At 48.8% G+C, this 19,241-nt stretch overlaps 1 long non-coding RNA gene across 1 annotated transcript in view; it reads right to left on the bottom strand.

The window, feature by feature from the left end:
* Positions 1-4,632: 4,632 nt before the first annotated feature.
* The window catches only part of LOC134957704 (uncharacterized), a 239,144-nt gene continuing 224,535 nt past the window's right edge, over positions 4,633-19,241 (bottom strand). The window contains exon 3 of the long non-coding RNA XR_010186716.1: positions 4,633-4,810. This is a non-coding gene — a long non-coding RNA (uncharacterized LOC134957704). The remainder of the gene's footprint in view (positions 4,811-19,241) is intronic.

The raw sequence follows: 19,241 nt of genomic DNA, 5'->3' as shown, positions 1-19,241 counted from the left end.
GGAAGCACCAATTGTGTAATCAAAAACGAAAATACATTTATTCCATTTTTCTATCAAAAGGAAAGTCCTGTTAGTCATTAAAAAACATGCAGAAATGGGCATACTAGGAAATAAATAATTGCCTGGCACATCGGCAAAGTGTCACAGCTGTACTGTGCGTGAAGTGGTTAATCAGCTATCCATTCCCAAAGTTTTGCATCAGTTGCTTATACATATACAATTATGCCCTATCATGCCAATTCTAGTCTCTACACACCGCTTCACCCTCCCAATGTTTGATTGTGTGTAAATAACCTGCTGCCTTTACTCAGGGTTAATCACCACTTACTGTAGGTCAGATAATGTTTTTCTGATTTATGGACTGTAGTACAGGTTGAGTATCCCATATCCAAATATTCCGAAATACGGAATATTCCAAAATACGGACTTTTTTGACTGAGAGTGAGATAGTGAAAACTTTGTTTTTTGATGGCTCAATGTACACAAACTTTGTTTAATACACAAAGGTATTAAAGATATTGCATTAAATGACCTTCAGGCTGTGTGTATAAGGTGTATGTGAAACATAAATTAATTGTGTGAATGTAGACACACTTTGTTTAATGCACAAATTTACAAAAAATATTGGCTAAAATGAACTTCAGTCTGTGTGTATAAGGGCCCTCATTCCGAGTTGATCGGTCGGTATTTTTCATCGCATCGCAATGAAAATCCGCTTAGTACGCATGCGCAATATTCGCACTGCGACTGCGCCAAGTAATTTAACAATGAAGATAGTATTTTTACTCACGGCTTTTTCATCGCTCCGGCGATCGTAATGTGATTGACAGGAAATGGGTGTTACTGGGCGGAAACACGGCGTTTTAGGGGCGTGTGGATGAAAACGCTACCGTTTCCGGAAAAAACGCAGGAGTGGCTGGAGAAACGGGGGAGTGTCTGGGCGAACGCTGGGTGTGTTTGTGACGTCAAACCAGGAACGACAAGCACTGAACTGATCGCACAGGCAGAGTAAGTCTGAAGCTACTCTGAAACTGCTAAGTAGTTTGTAATCGCAATATTGCGAATACATCGGTCGCAATTTTAAGAAGCTAAGATTCACTCCCAGTAGGCGGCGGCTTAGCGTGTGTAACTCTGCTAAATTCGCCTTGCGACCGATCAACTCGGAATGAGGGCCAAGGTGTATATGTAACATAAATGCATTCTGTGCTTAGATTTAGGTTCCATCGCCATGATATCTCATTATGGTATGCAATTATTCCAAAATATGGAAAAATCCGATATCCAAAATACCTCTGGTCCCAAGCATTTTGGATAAGGGATACTCAACCTGTATTGCAACTCATTACAATTACTAGGATAGGCCTAGAACAGAATACGTGGTCCTCTGTCATCGCCAGCTGTTAAAGACGACCATTGCAATTATTATTATTTTTACCTTTAATCAGTGACATCATTGGAGGTAATATAATAAATTATGTTATCATCCAGTAAGAAATGGCTGGAAAGAATCATGGAAGACACTTTTATATTAAACCAAAAAATGTGCCATTGTCAGACATGGTTACATTCAAAGGTCAAAGTTTTCTATAAAGGATGAAGTTACTAGTCACAGACTGTGCATCGATGGTCTCAGAGGGCCCTAAAACAACTGAGCCGTCACCAAACCATTGATAGTGCACTACATTCCAGCATGCATCAGAAACGTCTATGCAAGTGCAGAATTCCATCTGGCATCTGGTTCACTCATCTAGACTACAGTGAATCTCTTGGGTATTTCATGGCTCGCTGTCCCCAAATAACTTGTGTCAGGCAGCAGTTTGGGCTTCCTTCCCATTCATTAAACACTGTACTCTGAATATACAATTATCAACATGCGCGGAACAAGTTCTAATCATTAAATGAATAAATGAATGAAAACACTGATTCTTTGGGTAAATTTCCTGAGAATAAAGGGCCTAATTCAGATCTGATCGCAGCAGCAAATTTGTTAGCTAATGGGCAAAACCATGGGGGTCATTACGAGTTGATCGCTCGCTATCTACTTTTTGCAGCCGTGCGAACGCATAGTCGCCGCCCACTGGGGAGTGTATTTTAGCTTTGCAAGTGTGCAGCTGAGCGGTACAAAAACAGTTTGTGCAGTTTCCGAGTAGGTCTGAACTTACTCAGCCGATGCGATCACTTCAGCCTGTCTTGTCCCGGAATTGACGTCAGACACTCACCCTGCAAACGCCTGGACACGCCTGCGTTTTTCCAACCACTCCCTGAAAACGGTCAGTTGACACCAATAAATGCCTTCTTCCTGTCAATCTTCTTGTTCTTGCGATCGACTGTGCAAATGTATTCTTCGTTAAATCCATCACCCAGCGCTTTATACCCGTACGACACGCCTGCACATTGCAGTGCATACGCATGCGCAGTAGTGCCCTGATCGCTGCGCTGCGAAAAACGTCAGCGTGCAATCAGGTCGGAATGACCCCTATGTGCACTGCAGGGGGAGCAGATATAACATGTGCAGAGATAGATAGATTTGGGTGTGGTGAGTTCAATCTGAAATCTAAATTGCAGTGTAAAAATAAAGCAGCCAGTATTTACCCTGCACAGAAACAAAATTACCCACCCGACTCTAACTTTCTCTGCAAATGTTATATCTGCCCCCCCTGCGGTACACATGGGGGGGTCATTCCGAGTTGATCGCTCGCTAGCAGTTTTTAGCAGCCGTGCAAACGCATAGTCGCCCACGGGGGAGTGTATTTTTGCTTTGCAGGAGTGTGAACGCCTTTGCAGCAGAGCGCCTGCAAACACATTTTGTGCAAAACAAGACTAGCCTTGTAATTACTTATCCTGTGCGATGATTGCTGCGACGAGTGACACGGTAATGACGTCAGATACCCGCCCGGCCACGCCTGCGTTTTTCCAACCACTCCCAGAAAACGGTCAGTTGACACCCAGAAACTCCCACTTCCTGTCAATCTCCTTGCGTTCGGCTGTGCGATTAGAATCGCCGCTAGAACCAGTGCAAAACCACAAAGGACTTTGTACCTGTACGACGCCCGTGCGAATTGCGGTGCATACGCATGCGCAGATTTGCCATTTTTTTCACTGATCGCTACGCAGCGAACAACGGCAGCTAGCGATCAACTCAGAATGACCCCCTTGGTTTTTCCCAACTGCTAACAAATTTGCTGCTGCAATCAGATCTGAATTACCCTCAGTGTTTGGTTTGAGCTTAAACACCCTGGGGTTCGCTGGGACACGTGAGAGTTCTTCAAGATCAAACACTGAAATTTGTTAAGAATTGTGTTTGACAGAATTGTGTTTTCCAACGGTCTACTCTATGCAATCGTGTTTAGTCGTGTTGTGCCCAAATGCAACAGACCTGCCTGTGAGCAGAGTGTTTTGCGGAAGCCTGCACAGATCAGTGTGATCTGAGCAGTGCTTCTGTGTGTAAATGTGTAATTAATAGGCTAAAAAATACAATTGTGTACCTTTCCCCCTCCCAAAGTATAGCCAGCACTGAGCCCACATATGTTCCTGCACTTCTGTCCTGGTCAGCCAATCAGCCGCAGTTACCATGGGAATAGGCCGCTGGCTGGCTGAGAGTGGTTGGCTGAAAGTGGTCTGTCTCTTAGCCAGTTTACTTATCAGACTTTTATCATTAATTTCAATAGCCAATACATTTCAATGGTTGCAGATAGATTATATATAGGACACCACTATTGTAATGCAGTGAGTAGGGGTCTCAGGTAGGTCACCTCGTACCTCAAGGTAGGACAGGACCCGCTCAGCCAATCAGTAGTAGCCACATCTATACATTGCTTGTGTTTTACTGAGCTTTTCCCGTTCATTTCAATAGACAATTCCACTGGGCTAAAAAAAAAAAACTAAAAAAACAATAGCCACTTAGTAAATCTAACAGACTGACCAAATAATTCTCTATCTTATTACTGTGAATTTAAACTATAGAACATAACCCCCCCGTTTACTAGGTCCCTATTTTGTGCTTTACATTCTGCGTGAATTTTAGATATGTTCTATGACTGCACCTCAGAGGCACTGTGGGGACATTCAGGTGCGGACGCAAATCGGCGGTTGTACGCATACCAATCAATGTTTTCGCACTGCACATGCGCCTGAGCCACAGAGCGCACACGCAGTGAGTGAATCGCACGTGCGGCCATAGCAAGCTTTTAGTCGCAAAGTGAGTTACAGGAAGTCAGCACTTGGGGGTGGGAACGGGGAGTGGTCAGGCAAATGCAGGCGTGTCATGTCTGTTCGGACGGCGTTTCCTGGGAGTGCATAAATTAGCAGCTGTGATCATACATGCAACTGGAGAGGCCTGTATGTCCCAGGAGATCAGCTTAGCCTGCGCGTCTACAGAGGTACTCAGGCTCTGCATGGCGACTCGATGTGCGATGATGTTAGTGATATTTCTGCAATCATTCGGCACCGTACGCAAATCGTGCAATCGCAGTGGGCGTCATTTTGCAAGGGTTAGCTTCTGCCCATACTAGCATATAATCACAATCGCTTACAGCAAATCATTGCAACTGGAGCAGGAAGAACAGCCGCACCTGAATGACCCTCTGTATCAGCAGCATAGTAAACAAGTCTGTCAGGATTATTTACCCAGCATTGTTCCAAGCAGATCTGTTGTGCCACTAGGTTAAAATCTCTGCAGGGTTTTCCTTGTTGCCGTGGTAGGCTAGTTCACGCTTGTTTACAGTGGATGTGTGTGGACTACTGATGATTTGCTGTATGAGACTGTGAGATGAATGTGCAGCGGCCGCATGCCATCCACTGCCAGCTGTATCTATTCAGAAAGAGAAATAGAATTGTAATTTGCATTATTTAAAAAAAAAAAAGTACTTATGTATATGGCTATGTGAGTTCATTTATTATTATAATGTATGTAGTTCTGAAATGCATCCCTGTGCTATAGCGAAGTACAATGTGAGCCACATAAAAACACAAATAGGTAAAAGCAAGTAAATATCTGGTGGCCTACTGTTACGCCCTATAAAAGCATACTGGGTGAGCAGAACGCAAGGAGGCAGTCTGGGGTCATCAGCCAGGAGGCATAGCTGATCAGCAAGGCCTTCAGACATCTGAAACGACCTACAGTACCAGGCAATCGGCCTTTTTGGCATTTGCCACCCTGGCCATAGGTTGAAGAAGCCCAATGGAAGTTTCAGCTAGATTCATCAGCTGCTTGACAGGTATATCTGTTTTGCATTGCTCTGCGGGAGCAATTCAATTAGGGGGTCGCTAAATTTTCTGTGATGTTCAGCTGCACACATATTTTCCAATTACCGTATCCTAAACATTGGAAGTTTTCCTGCGCAGCTGTGCGGGGCAAAGACAAACGTGTTATGTTGCTGGCCGCTATGTGCCATTCTGAAACAACATATCATGGCCAAGCCTGTAATTGAATTGACCCCTATGAGTTGTCATATTCCAACATTTTCGCACTACAGTACAAAGTGTTCTCATTGGAGCAGCAACTATTAGGCCACAGTCAGTCAGCAAAATGCTGCAACTTAATATACTGGTGCTGAATGGTACAGAAAGGACTTATGGTGGGTACACACCAGTAGATATATCTGCAGATCAATTGATCTGCAGATATATCTATGTACGGATCGGGCAGTGTGCTGTGCATACACACAGTACCTGATCCGTCGGGGGACTGACGTCATGAACTGGGCGGGCGGGCGCCCGCCCAGTTCACCTGTCAATCACCGCCGGCCGCCGCAGCATGTGTGCGGGCGGTCGTACACACACAGCGACGCGCCAATATATCGTTGGATATATTGGCCGTCGGCTGTGCTGCGCAGCCGACGCGATACGTCTGTGAACGACGGAGTTCACAGACGTATCGGCCATACACACTGGCCGACGGTCCCGCGATATATCGGCCGTTCAGGAGAACGGCCGATATATCGACCAGTGTGTACGGGCCTTTAGGGCCTAATCCAGACCTGATCGCTCCTCTGCGATCAGATAGCCCCCCGACCATAGAGAATGAAAACCCGCCCCATGCAAGTGTGCGAATGCATGCGTACGCCGTGTGAAAACTTCGCCAGACTAATATGTACACGTTTCATGGATTGTGAGGTCTTTTGACAGTTATTATTTTGATACTGTGCTCCAGGGCCGTTGTTAGACACTATTGACGTGCACTTTCGGCAGTTGGAGCGCATGCTTCCAGAATGTGGAACGCAGGTACTTCCGGTGGTGTCTGGAAGCCTACACACAGCGTGGCCTTTGGCTTGGCTATTTAGTGGTGCCGTGGGCAGCTGCTGCTCCTGGACGTTGCTTGTCTTGACAAAGGTCTGCACAGGATCAAAACGTCGACCTGACATTTTTATGATGTAATTAATAAAGAAGATAATACCACTGATATATTGATGAGTGCCCCATTACTCTGATATATGTGTATATATATATATATATATATATATATATATATATATAAAATAGGATTTTAATACCCACCGGTAAATCCTTCTCTCCTAGTCCGTAGAGGATGCTGGGGACTCCAAAAGGACCATGGGGTATAGACTGGATCCGCAGGAGCTTGGGCACACTATAAAGACTTAAACTGGGTGTGAACTGGCTCCTCCCTCTATGCCCCTCCTCCAGACCTCAGTTATAGGAACTGTGCCCAGGAGAGACGGACATTTCGAGAAAAAGGATTTTTGTTCAAACCAAGGGCGAGAAACGTACCAGCCCACACCACAACATACCGTACAACTGGAATAGTATAAAACCAGATAACCGTATGAATCAACAACAGCAACAAGCTGAATAAACTAATACACATCCCATGTGTAAACAAAACCAACCAGTAAAACTACAACTGCAAGTAACAGTTCGCTCTGGGAAGGGCGCCCAGCATCCTCTACAGACTAGGAGAAAAGGATTTACCGGTAGGTATTAAAATCCTATTTTCTTTTACGTCCTAGAGGATGCTGAGGACTCCAAAAGGACCATGGGGTCTATACCAAAGCTCCAGAACGGGCGGGAGAGTGCGGACGACTCTGCAGCACCGATTGAGCAAACATGAGGTCCTCATCAGCCAGGGTATCAAACTTGTAAAACTTAGCAAATGTGTTTGAACCCGACCACGTAGCTGCTCGGCAATGCTGAAGTGCCGAGACCCCTCGGGCAGCCGCCCAAGAAGAGCCCACCTTCCTAGTAGAATGGGCCTTAATCCGACTTCGGCAACGGTAGCCCAGCCGAAGAATGAGCCTGCTGAATAGTATTACAAATCCAGCGAGCACTAGTTTGTTTAGAAGCAGGATTACCAATCTTGTTGGAAGCATACAGGACAAACAAAGCTTCTGTTTTCCTGGTACGAGCCGTTCTGGCGACATAAATTTTCAATGCCCTGACAACATCAAGAGACCTTGAAACCGCCACAGCATCCGTAGCGACAGGCACCACAATAGGCTGGTTAATGTGGAACGAAGAAACCACCTTCGGCAGAAATTGTTGACGAGTCCTCAATTCCGCTCTATCCGAATGGAAAATCAAATACGGGCTCTTGTGAGACAAGGCCGCCAACTCTGACACTCGCCTGGCCGATGCCAGAGCCAAAAGCATGACCACCTTCCAAGTGAGAAACTTTAACTCAACCTTACGCAAAGGTTAAAACCAGTGAGACATAAGGAACTGCAAGACCACTTCTAGATCCCACGGCACCACCGGCGGCACAAATGGAGGGTGAATATGCAACACTCCCTTCACAAAAGTCTGAACCTCGGGAAGGACGGCCAATTCTTTCTGAAAGAAAATAGTTAAAGCCGAAATCTGCACTTTTATGGAACCCAATTTCAGGCCTGCATCTACGCCAGCCTGCAAAAAATGGAGAAACCGACCCAAGTGAAACACCTCCGCCGGATCTGCTTTAGTCTCACACCAGGAAACATATTTTCTCCAAATACGGTGATAATGTTTCGCCGTAACTTCCTTCCTAGCTTTAAGGAGAGTGGGGATGACCTCCCCTGGAATACCCTTCCGAGCTAAGATCTGGCGCTCAACTTCCACGCTGTCAAACGCAGCCGCGGTAAGTCCGGAAACACACAGGGACCCTGCAACAACAGGTCCTCTCGTAGAGGAAACGGCCAGGGATCTTCCACTAGTAATTCTTGAAGATCCGGATACCAGGCCCTCCATGGCCAATCTGGAACGACGAGTATCGCCTGAACCCCTGTTCGTCGAACGATCCTCAGCACCTTCGGAATGAGAGGAAGCGGAGGGAACACATACACCGACGGAAACACCCACGGAGACACCAGGGCGTCCACTGCGCTGGCCTGGGGGTCCCTCGACCTGGAACAATACCTCGGAAGCTCTTGTTGAGGCGAGACGCCATCATGTCTATCAGAGGAAGTCCCCAACGCTTTCTCACTTCTGCAAACACCTCTTGATGAAGAGCCCACTCTCCCGGATGTAGATCGTGTCTGCTGAGGAAGTCTGCTTCCCCGTTGTCTACTCCCGGGAGGAAGACTGCTGACAGAGCGCTCACGTGCTGTTCCGCCCAGCGTAGGATTCTTGTGGCCTCCTCCATAGCCACCCTGCTCCTTGTTCCGCCTTGGCAGTTTACGTACGCCACTACTGTTATGTTGTCCGACTGGATTAGGACAGGGCGACCCTGAAGAAGGTTATTTGCTTGCAGCAGGCCGTTGTAAATGGCTCTCAACTCGAGAACATTTATGTGGAGACAAGATTCCTGGCTTGACCACTTTCCCTGGAAATGTCCTCCTAGCGTGACTGCGCCCCGGCTTCGGAGACTTGCATCTGTTGTCAGGATGACCCAGTCCTGGATTCCGAATCGGCATCCCTCTAGAAGGTGAGAGCCTTGCAGCCACCACAGGAGAGAAATCCAGGCTCTGGAAGATAGAGTTATTTTCCGGTGCATGTGCAGGTAAGACCCGGACCATTTTTTCAGCAGATCCCACTGAAACACCCGGGCATGAAACCTGCCAAACGGAATGGCTTCGTAAGCCGCAACCATCTTTCCTAGTACCCGAGTGCATTGATGAATCGACAAACTTATCGGCCTCAGGAGCTCCCTGACCATGGTCTGGATTTCCAGAGCTTTGACCTCCGGAAGAAACACTCTCTGTATCTCCGTGTCCAGGACCATGCCCAGGAAGGGCAGCCGAGTGGCCGGGCTCAACTGAGACTTTGGCAAATTTAGTATCCAACCGTGATGCTGCAGAACAGACAGGGAGAGATCCACATTTCTTAACAACTGCTCCTTGGACCTCGCCTTTATCAGGAGATCGTCCAAGTACGGGATAATTGTGACCCCTTGCTTGCGCAGGAGGACCATTATCTCCGCCATTACCTTGGTGAAAACCCTTGGGCCGTGGAAAGTCCAAACGGCAACGCCTGAAATTGGTAATGACAATCCTGTACCGCGAACCTCAGGAAGGCTTAATGAGGAGGGAATATCGGGATGTGTAAGTAAGCATCCTTTATGTCGACTGACGCCATAAAATCTCCCCCTTCGAGACTGGAGATCACCGCTCGAAGAGACTCCATCTTGAACTTGAAAGTCTTCAAGTATGGATTGAGGGATTTTAGGTTCAGAATCGGTCTGACCGAACCATCCGGCTTCGGCACCACAAAGAGGCTCGAATAGAACCCTTTCCCCCGATCCGACGGGGGTACCGGTACCACGACCCTCTGTTGACACAACTTTTGTATCGCATCTCTTACCACCTCTCTTTCGGGAAGAGAAGTTGGCAAAGCCGACACGAAAAACCGGTCGAGGGGCATCTCCTGAAACTCCAGTCTGTACCCTTGGGACACTATGTCTAAGAAACAAGGATCCAGAGCCGAACGAACTCAGACCTGACTGAAGAATCGGAGACGGCCCCCCACCGGTAGGGACTCCCCCAGGGGAGCCCCAGCGTCATGCGGTGGACTTGGTAGAGGCAGGGGAGGACTTTTGTTCCTGGGGGCCTGATACTGCAGGCGACTTCCGTCCCCTACCTCTACCCTTTGAAGCGAGGAAGGACGAGCCTTTACCTCTTTTGTATTTATTAGGCCTTAAGGACTGCATCTGTTGATGGGGTGCCTTCTTCTGTTGTGTGGGAACATAAGGAAGAAAAGATGACTTACCCGCCGTAGCGGTCGACACCAGGTCAGCCAGGCCTTCACCGAACAAGACACTACCTTTAAAAGGAAGAGCTTCCATATTCTTCTTGAAGTCGGCATCAGCATTCCATTGGTGAATCCACAGCGCCCTCCTGGCCGAAATCGCCATGGCATTGGCTCTTGATCCCAAGAGACCAACATCCCTTGCCGCATCCTTTAGGTAATCTGCAGTGTCCTTAATATAACCAAGAGTCAGAAGAATATTATCTTTATCAAGAGCATCCATATCAGAAGCCAAATTTTCAGCCCACTTTTCAATAGCACTACTCATCCATACCGACGCCACAGCAGGTCTGAGCAATGCACCAGTATTGACGAAAATGGACTTCAAAGTCGTCTCCAGCTTACGATCCGCCAGATCCTTGAGGGCAGCCGTGTCAGGCGATGGAAGAGCCACCTTCTTGGACAATCAGGATAGAGCCTTGTCCACATTTGGAGACGACTACCATTTTTCCCTATCATCAGAGGGAAAAGGATATGCCATCAAAATTCATTTGGGAATCTGCCACCTTTTTTCAGGCGACTCCCAAGCCTTTTCACAAAGTGCATTCATTTCATGAGAGGGGGGAAATTTCACCTCAGGTCTTTTCCCCTTAAATAAACAGACTCTAGTGTCAGGAACAGCAGGCTCCTCAGATATACGTAAAACATCTTTAATGGCTATAATCATGTACTGAATACTCTTGACAAAGGAGTGAGAGTCCGTGTCGGTACCTGTATCTGCCATCTGGTTAAAAGCCCACTTCTGTGACCCTGAGACTGTTTGTACCTGAGACAATGTGTCCTCCACCGACTGTCTCCATGTTTGTGTCTGAGAATCAGATTTATCCAGTCTTTTTGACAATAAAGCCACATTTGTATTCAGTGTACTCAGCTTAGTCATCCAGTCAGCCGTCGGCTGTGCCGACAGACACATACCTAAATCTTTTTCTGCAGCCCCCATAACCTCCTCCCGGGAGGAACACCCAGCCTCAGACATGTCGACACCACTTGCCGACACACTCACACAGTCCACAAACCCGGGGACAGACCCACAGAGAAGCCCTTAGGGAGAACACAGAGAGAGTGTGCCAGCTTACACCCCCAGCGCCCATACACTAACCGAAGCTAGCAATATGCTCAGCGCCAGCAATATAATTTTAAAAACACCAATTTTATGTGCCCCCCCCCCCGTTTTTCCTCCCCATGTACTTGCGGGAGCTTGGAGGATCGGGCAGCGTCTCTGCAGCGCTGTAGAGATAGGAGAAAATGGCGCTGGTGAGCAATGTGCGGCTAAGCCCCGCCCCCTTCCCGGCACGCTGTAGCTCGCTAAAATTTGAATCTTTAACCTGGCGGGGGTACTCTATACAGTGATCGGACACTGTAAAGCCTTCTATTATGCCAGCCAAACCTCAGTAACTGCTGCCCAGGGCGCTCCCCCCTAGCGCCCTGCACCCTGTGAGTGCCGTTGGTGAAGTGTGTGGGAGCATGGAGCGCTACCGCTGCGCTGTACCTCCGTTACTGAAGTCTTCTGCCATCACTGAAGTCTTCGCCAGCAGGTCTCCCTGAAAATAAAAAACCTAACAAAGTCTTTTAGAGAAACTCTGTAGAGTTCCCCTAGTGTGTGTCCAGTCACTCCTGGACACAAAGTCTAACTGAGGTCTGGAGGAGGGGCATAGAGGGAGGAGCCAGTTCACACCCAGTTTAAGTCTTTATAGTGTGCCCAAGCTCCTGCGGATCCCGTCTATACCCCATGGTCCTTTTGGAGTCCCCAGCATCCTCTAGGACGTAAGAGAAATATATATATATGTAGCAGTTTAGAGATGGCGAGTCTCTGTTATAGAGTCTCTAAAACATACTTTCTCTGTGACAGTCAGAGCTGAAGATGCGCAGTTGGTCGTGCATGTATAATAGAGCACAGGGGTCGGTGGTCACACCTCTCGCAGCCCGGGGTCCTAGTGCCACATAAGGAGACATTGCAGGGCGCTCTCCCTTAACAATATCTTCCCAGAATACTTTCATAGACTATACACAGGTGTCACTTATGGATAATTTAAAGCAGCCATGCCATGTGAGGTGTTTTTTGTTTGCCATAAATCATTGTGGGAGGATAAGCGAAGCAGCAGGGTGGGGTACTGTAGGCGGCATGACATAATCATGGAGGCGTGGCCATGTCTCCTACAAAAATAAAAAACAGTATGCGAGGCACCGTGAAACTGCAGTGTGTTCTGGACTAGTGAGAGAGGCTGCAGTTACTGGTAGGTGAGAATGGTGGAAGGGGGTGGGAATGTATCCCGCCGGACCCCTGTAATAATCCTGGGTAATCTGTACCCACTATTCCCCCCCCCCCCCACACACACACACACCTCGGCTCCCTTGCACGAAATGACAACCTACAGCATGGCTCAGGAAATTTCATCAACTGGGGCATACTTGCCTACTCTCCCGGAATGGCCGGGAGGCTCCCGAAAATCAGGTGACCCTCCCGGCCCCCCGGAAGAGCAGGCAAGTCTCCCGATTCGTGGGGTCCCCCCTGCCCGTCCGCCCACTTAGTGTGTAAAGTGGGCGGTCCGGGCAGTTGATGACGCGATTCTTGCTGAATCGCGTCATCATAGTCACGCCCCCTGCAGTGTAATGCCGGGGTGATCGCGGCATTACAGAGATGGGGCGTGGCTTAAAAGAGGCATCATCATGACCCCGCCCTTGCTCTGCCCTCGCTTCGCCCTTTCTCCGCCCCAGTCCTGCCTCCGGCACACCCCCTCCTCGACGTCACAGCCTCCCCTGCCCGCCCTCTGAGCCGACCTGGCTGCTCTCTCCCGCAGAGAGCAGCCAGAATGTAGGTAAGTATGAACTGAGGCAGCACTATTAATGATCATACTGCAACAAACAGGGACTCAGTGCAGTGTTGTCACGGCTGAAGTTATTTGTGAATCCGGTCTAGGTCTGGTCTCTAGGTCTGGACCTGAGAGTTGCGGACATAACTGCGCAGGCTTAAGGTACGATCTCCTCATGCAGAGGTGGCAGTTGGCTGAGGAACATAGGAGAGGAAGTGACCAGCTATTTGGGTACTGAAACACTGGAAGGTGTGAACCACCAGTGCAATAGGCAGCTGGATGGTTACTGAGAACAGAAAGTCTATGAAGACTAGCAGTAGGAATGCTGGGAGTTACCAGCAGACAGATTGGCAGAAGGCTGGGTGGAACCAGCACAGCAGGTTTTCTAGATGCTGGACGGAAGCAGCGGAGTAGAGTTTGCGAAGAATGCTGTGTAGAGTCAGCAGGTTTTCCGAAGTGCTGGACGGAACCAGCAGCACAGGTTTTCTGAGAATGCTGTGAGATATAAGCAATGCAGGTTCTCTGAAGTGCTGTATGGAACCAGCACCACAGGTTTTCTGAGAATGCTGTGAGATATCAGCAATGTAGGTTTTCCAGATGCTGGTTGGAACCAGCGAGGCACAGATGCCGCGATGGTATTCAGAACTGTCTTTAGATGCACTGGGATGGCACACCTATGCACCTGGATATGCTGAGATGTAGTATTGCCCTTTAAGAACAGCCAGGGAGTCAGCTAGTTCTGAGATGGGATTAGTACTTAGGGGGTAATTCCAAGTTGATCGCAGCAGGAAATTTTTTAGCAGTTGGGCAAAACCATGTGCACTGCAGGGGAGGCAGATATAACATGTGCAGAGAGAGTTAGATTTGGGTGGGTTATTTTGTTTCTGTGCAGGGTAAATACTGGCCTCCCCTGCAGTGCACATGGTTTTGCCCAACTGCTTACCCCCTTAGTCAATTACAGCTGAAGATAGAGGAGCTCTACACAGACTGAGCTGACATATTGCTAGTGCTGGGACTTGGAATTTATACCTCCTGCTTATTGCTGACTTGTTGAGGGATGTAAGTGACTCCGGATTGGGCCCAGGAAGGTCAGCTGACTAGGAACTGTCATGGCGACGTCCATAACTGATTTTCTCTGACGTCCTAGTGGATGCTGGGGACTCCGTAAGGACCATGGGGAATAGCGGCTCCGCAGGAGACTGGGCACAAAAGTAAAAGCTTTAGGACTACCTGGTGTGCACTGGCTCCTCCCCCTATGACCCTCCTCCAAGCCTCTGTTAGATTTTTGTGCCCGAACGAGAAGGGTGCACACTAGGTGGCTCTCCTGAGCTGCTTAGTGAAAAAGTTTAAGTTAGGTTTTTTATTTTCAGTGAGTCCTGCTGGCAACAGGCTCACTGCATCGAGGGACTAAGGGGAGAAGAAGCAAACTCACCTGCGTGCAGAGTGGATTGGGCTTCTTAGGCTACTGGACATTAGCTCCAGAGGGACCGATCACAGGCCCAGCCATGGATGGGTCCCAGAGCCGCGCCGCCGGCCCCCTTACAGAGCCAGAAGACAGAAGAGGTCCGGAAAATCGGCGGCAGAAGACGTCCTGCCTTCAACAAGGTAGCGCACAGCACTGCAGCTGTGCGCCATTGCTCTCAGCACACTTCACACTCCGGTCACTGAGGGTGCAGGGCGCTGGGGGGGGGGGCGCCCTGAGACGCAATAGAAACACCTTGGATGGCAAAAAAAATGCATCACATATAGCTCCTGGGCTATATGGATGAATTTAACCCCTGCCAGAATACACACAAAAACGGGAGATAAGGCCGCCGAGAAGGGGGCGGAGCCTATCTCCTCAGCACACTGGCGCCATTTTCTCTCACAACTCAGTTGGAGGGAAGCTCCCTGGCTCTCCCCTGCAGTCACTACACTACAGAAAGGGTTAAAAAAGAGAGGGGGGCACTAATTACGCGCAGTATTAAAAATACAGCAGCTATAAGGGGAAAAACACTTATATAAGGTTATCCCTGTATATATATATAGCGCTCTGGTGTGTGCTGGCATACTCTCCCTCTGTCTCCCCAAAGGGCTAGTGGGGTCCTGTCCTCTATCAGAGCATTCCCTGTGTGTGTGCTGTGTGTCGGTACGTTTGTGTCGACATGTATGAGGAGAAAAATGATGTGGAGACGGAGCAGATTGCCTGTAATAGTGATGTCACCCCCTAGGGGGTCGACACCTGAGTGGATGAACTGTTGGAAGGAATTACGTGACAGTGTCAGCTCTGTATAAAAGACAGTGGTTGACATGAGACAGCCGGCTACTCAGCTTGTGCCTGTCCAGACGTCTCATAGGCCGTCAGGGGCTCTAAAGCGCCCGTTACCTCAGATGGCAGATATAGACGCCGACACGGATACTGACTCCAGTGTCGACGGTGAAGAGACAAATGTGACTTCCAGTAGGGCCACACGTTACATGATTGAGGCAATGAAAAATGTTTTACACATTTCTGATAATACGAGTACCACCAAAAAGGGGTATTATGTTCGGTGAGGAAAAACTACCTGTAGTTTTCCTGAATCTGAGAAATTAAATGAGGTGTGTGATGAAGCGTGGGTTTCCCCCGATAACAACTGATAATTTCTAAAATGTTATTGGCATTATATCCTTTCCCGCCAGAGGTTAGGGTGCGTTGGGAAACACCCCCTAGGGTGGATAAAGCGCTCACACGCTTTTAAGAACAAGGGCTCTACCCTCTCCTGAGATGGCCGCCCTTAAGGATCCTGCTGATAGAAAGCAGGAGGGTATCCTAAAATGTATTTACACACATACTGGTGTTATACTGCGACCAGCAATCGCCTCAGCCTGGATGTGCAGTGCTGGGTTGGCGTGGTCGGATTCCCTGACTGAAAATATTGATACCCTAGATAGGGACAGTATATTATTGCCTATAGAGCATTTAAAAGATGCATTTCTATATATGCGTGATGCACAGCGGAATATTTGCCGACTGGCATCAAGTCTAAGTGCGTTGTCCATTTCTGCCAGTAGAGGGTTATGGACACGACAGTTGTCAGGTGATGCGGATTCCAAACGGCATTTGGAAGTATTACCTTATTAAGGGGAGGAGTTATTTGGGGTCGGTCTTTCAGACCTGGTGGCCACGGCAACAGCTGGGAAATCCACGTTTGTACCCCAGGTCGCCTCTCAACATAAGAAGACGCCGTATTATCAGGCGCAGTCCTTTCGTGGGCAAGCGGGCAAAAGGTTCCTCTTTTCTGCCCCGTGACAGAGGGAGAGGAAAATAGGCTGCAGAAATCAGCCAGTTCCCAGGAACAGAAGCCCTCTCCCGCCTCTGCCAAGCCCTCAGTATGACGCTGGGGCTTTACAAGCAGAATCAGGCACGGTGGGGGCCCGTCTCAATGAATTTCAGCGCGCAGTGGGCTCACTCGCAAGTAGACCCCTGGATCCTTCAGGTGATATCTCAGGGGTACAAATTGGAATTCGAGACGTCTCCCCCTCGCCGTTTTCCTAAAGTCGGCTTTACCAACGTCTCCCTCTGACAGGGAGGCAGTTTTGGAAGCCATTCACAAGCTGTATTCCCAGCAGGTGATAATCAAGGTACCCCTCCTGCAACAGGGAACGGGGTATTATTCCACACTGTTGTGGTACCGAAGCCGGACGGCTCGGTGAGACCGATTCTAAATCAAAAATCTTTGAACACTTACATACGGAGGTTCAAATTCAAGTTGGAGTCACTCAGAGCAGTGATTGCGAACCTGGAAGAAGGGGACTACATGATGTCTCGGGACATCAAGGATGCTTACCTTCATGTCCCAATTTACCCTTCTCACCAAGGGTACCTCAGGTTTGTGGTACAGAACTGTCACTATCAGTTTCAGACGCTGCCGTTTGGATGGTCCACGGCACCCCGGGTCTTTACCAAGGTAACGGCCGAAATGATGATACTCCTTCGAAGGAAGGGAGTTTTAGTTATCCCTTACTTGGACGATCTCCTGATAAGGGTAAGATCCAGAGAACAGTTGGAGGTCGGTGTAGCACTATCTCAGGTAGTGTTGCGGCAGCACGGTTGGATTCTCAATATTCCAAAATCGCAGCTGGTTCCGACGACTCGTCTTCTGTTCCTAGGGATGATCCTGGACACAGTCCAGAAAAAGGTGTTTCTCCCGGAGGAGAAAGCCAGGGAGTTATCCGAGCTAGTCAGGAACCTCCTAAAACCGAGCCAAGTCTCAGTGCATCAATGCACAAGGGTTCTGGGAAAAATGGTGGCTTCCTACGAAGCAATCCCATTCGGCAGATTCCACGCAAGAACTTTCCAGTGGGACCTGCTGGACAAATGGTCCGGGTCGCATCTTCAGATGCATCAGCGGATAACCCTGTCACCAAGGACAAGGGTGTCCCTCCTGTGGTGGTTGCAGAGTGCTCATCTTCTAGAGGGCCGCAGATTCGGCATTCAGGACTGGGTCCGGGTGACCACGGATGCCAGCCTGCGAGGCTGGGGAGCAGTCACACAGGGAAGGAATTTCCTGGGCTTATGGTCAAGCCTGGAGACATCACTTCACATAAATATCCTGAAGCTAAGGGCCATTTACAATGCTTTAAGCTTAGCAAGACCTCTGCTTCAAGGTCAGCCGGTGTTGATCCAGTCGGACAACATCACGGCAGTCACCTACGTAAACAGACAGGGTGGCACAAGAAGCAGGAGGGCAATGGCAGAAGCTGCAAGGATTCTTCGCTGGGCGGAAAATCATGTGATAGCACTGTCAGCAGTGTTCATTCCGGGAATGGACAACTGGGAAGCAGACTTCCTCAGCAGATCAGGCAATAGCTGTAGACGCTCTGGTAACACCGTGGGTGTACCGGTCAGTGTATGTGTTCCATCCTCTGCCTCTCATACACAAGGTACTGAGAATTACAAGATGGAGAGGAGTAAGCACTATATTTGTGACTCCGGATTGGCCAAGAAGGACTTGGTAACCGGAACTTCAAGAGATGCTCACGGAGGATCCGTGGCCTCTACCTCTAAGAAGGGACCTGCTCCAGCAAGGACTCTGTCTGTTCCAAGACTTACCGCGGCTGCGTTTGACGGCATGGCGGTTGAACGCCGGATCCTGAAGGAAAAAGGCATTCCGGATGAAGTCATCCCTATCCTGATCAAAGCCAGGAAGGATGTAACCGCAAAACATTATCACCGCATTTGGCGAACATATGTTGCGTGGTGCGAGGCCAGTAAGGCCGACGGAGGAATTTCAACTTGGTCGATTCCTACATTTCCTGCAAACAGGAGTGTCTATGGGCCTGAAATTGGGGTCCATTAAGGTTCAAATTTCGGCCCTGTCAATTTTCTTCCAAAAAGAACTAGCTTCAGTCCCTGAAGTTCAGACGTTTGTAAAAGGGGTACTGTATATACAGCCTCCTTTTGTGCCTCCAGTGGCACCTTGGGATCTCAATGTAGTTTTTGGGTTCCAAAAGTCACATTGGTTTGAACCACTTAAATCTGTGGAGTTAAAATATCTCACATGGAAGGTGGTCATGCTGTTGGCCCTGGCCTGGGCCAGGCGCGTGTCAGAATTGGCGGCTTTATCCTGTAAAAGCCCTTATCTGATTTTCCATTCGGACAGGGCGGAATTGAGGACTCGTCCTCAGTTTCTCCCTAAGGTGTTTTCAGCGTTTCACCTGAACCAACCTATGGTGGTGCCTGCGGCTACTAGGGACTTGGAGGACTCCAAGTTGCTAGACGTTGTCAGGGCCCTGAAAATATATGTTTCCAGGACGGCTGGAGTCAGAAAATCTGACTCGCTGTTTATCCTGTATGCACCCAACAAGCTGGGTGCTCCTGCTTCTAAGCAGACTATTGCTCGTTGGATTTGTAGTACAATTCAGCTTGCACATTCTGTGGCAGGCCTGCCACAGCCAAAAATCTGTAAATGCCCACTCCACAAGGGAGGTGGGCTCATCTTGGGCGGCTGCCCGAGGGGTCTCGGCTTTACAACTTTGCCGAGCAGCTACTTGGTCAGGAGCAAATACGTTTGTAAAATTCTACAAATTTGATACCCTGGCTGAGGAGGACCTGGAGTTCTCTCAATTGGTGCTGCAGAGTCATCCGCACTCTCCCGCCCGTTTGGGAGCTTTGGTATAATCCCCATGGTCCTTACGGAGTCCCCAGCATCCACTAGGACGTCAGAGAAAATAAGAATTTACTTACCGATAATTCTATTTCTCGTAGTCCGTAGTGGATGCTGGGCGCCCATCCCA

This window comes from Pseudophryne corroboree, chromosome 9 (assembly GCF_028390025.1).
Source record: "Pseudophryne corroboree isolate aPseCor3 chromosome 9, aPseCor3.hap2, whole genome shotgun sequence".
Lineage (NCBI taxonomy): Eukaryota > Metazoa > Chordata > Amphibia > Anura > Myobatrachidae > Pseudophryne > Pseudophryne corroboree.
This window is presented reverse-complemented; position numbering and strand designations above follow the sequence as displayed.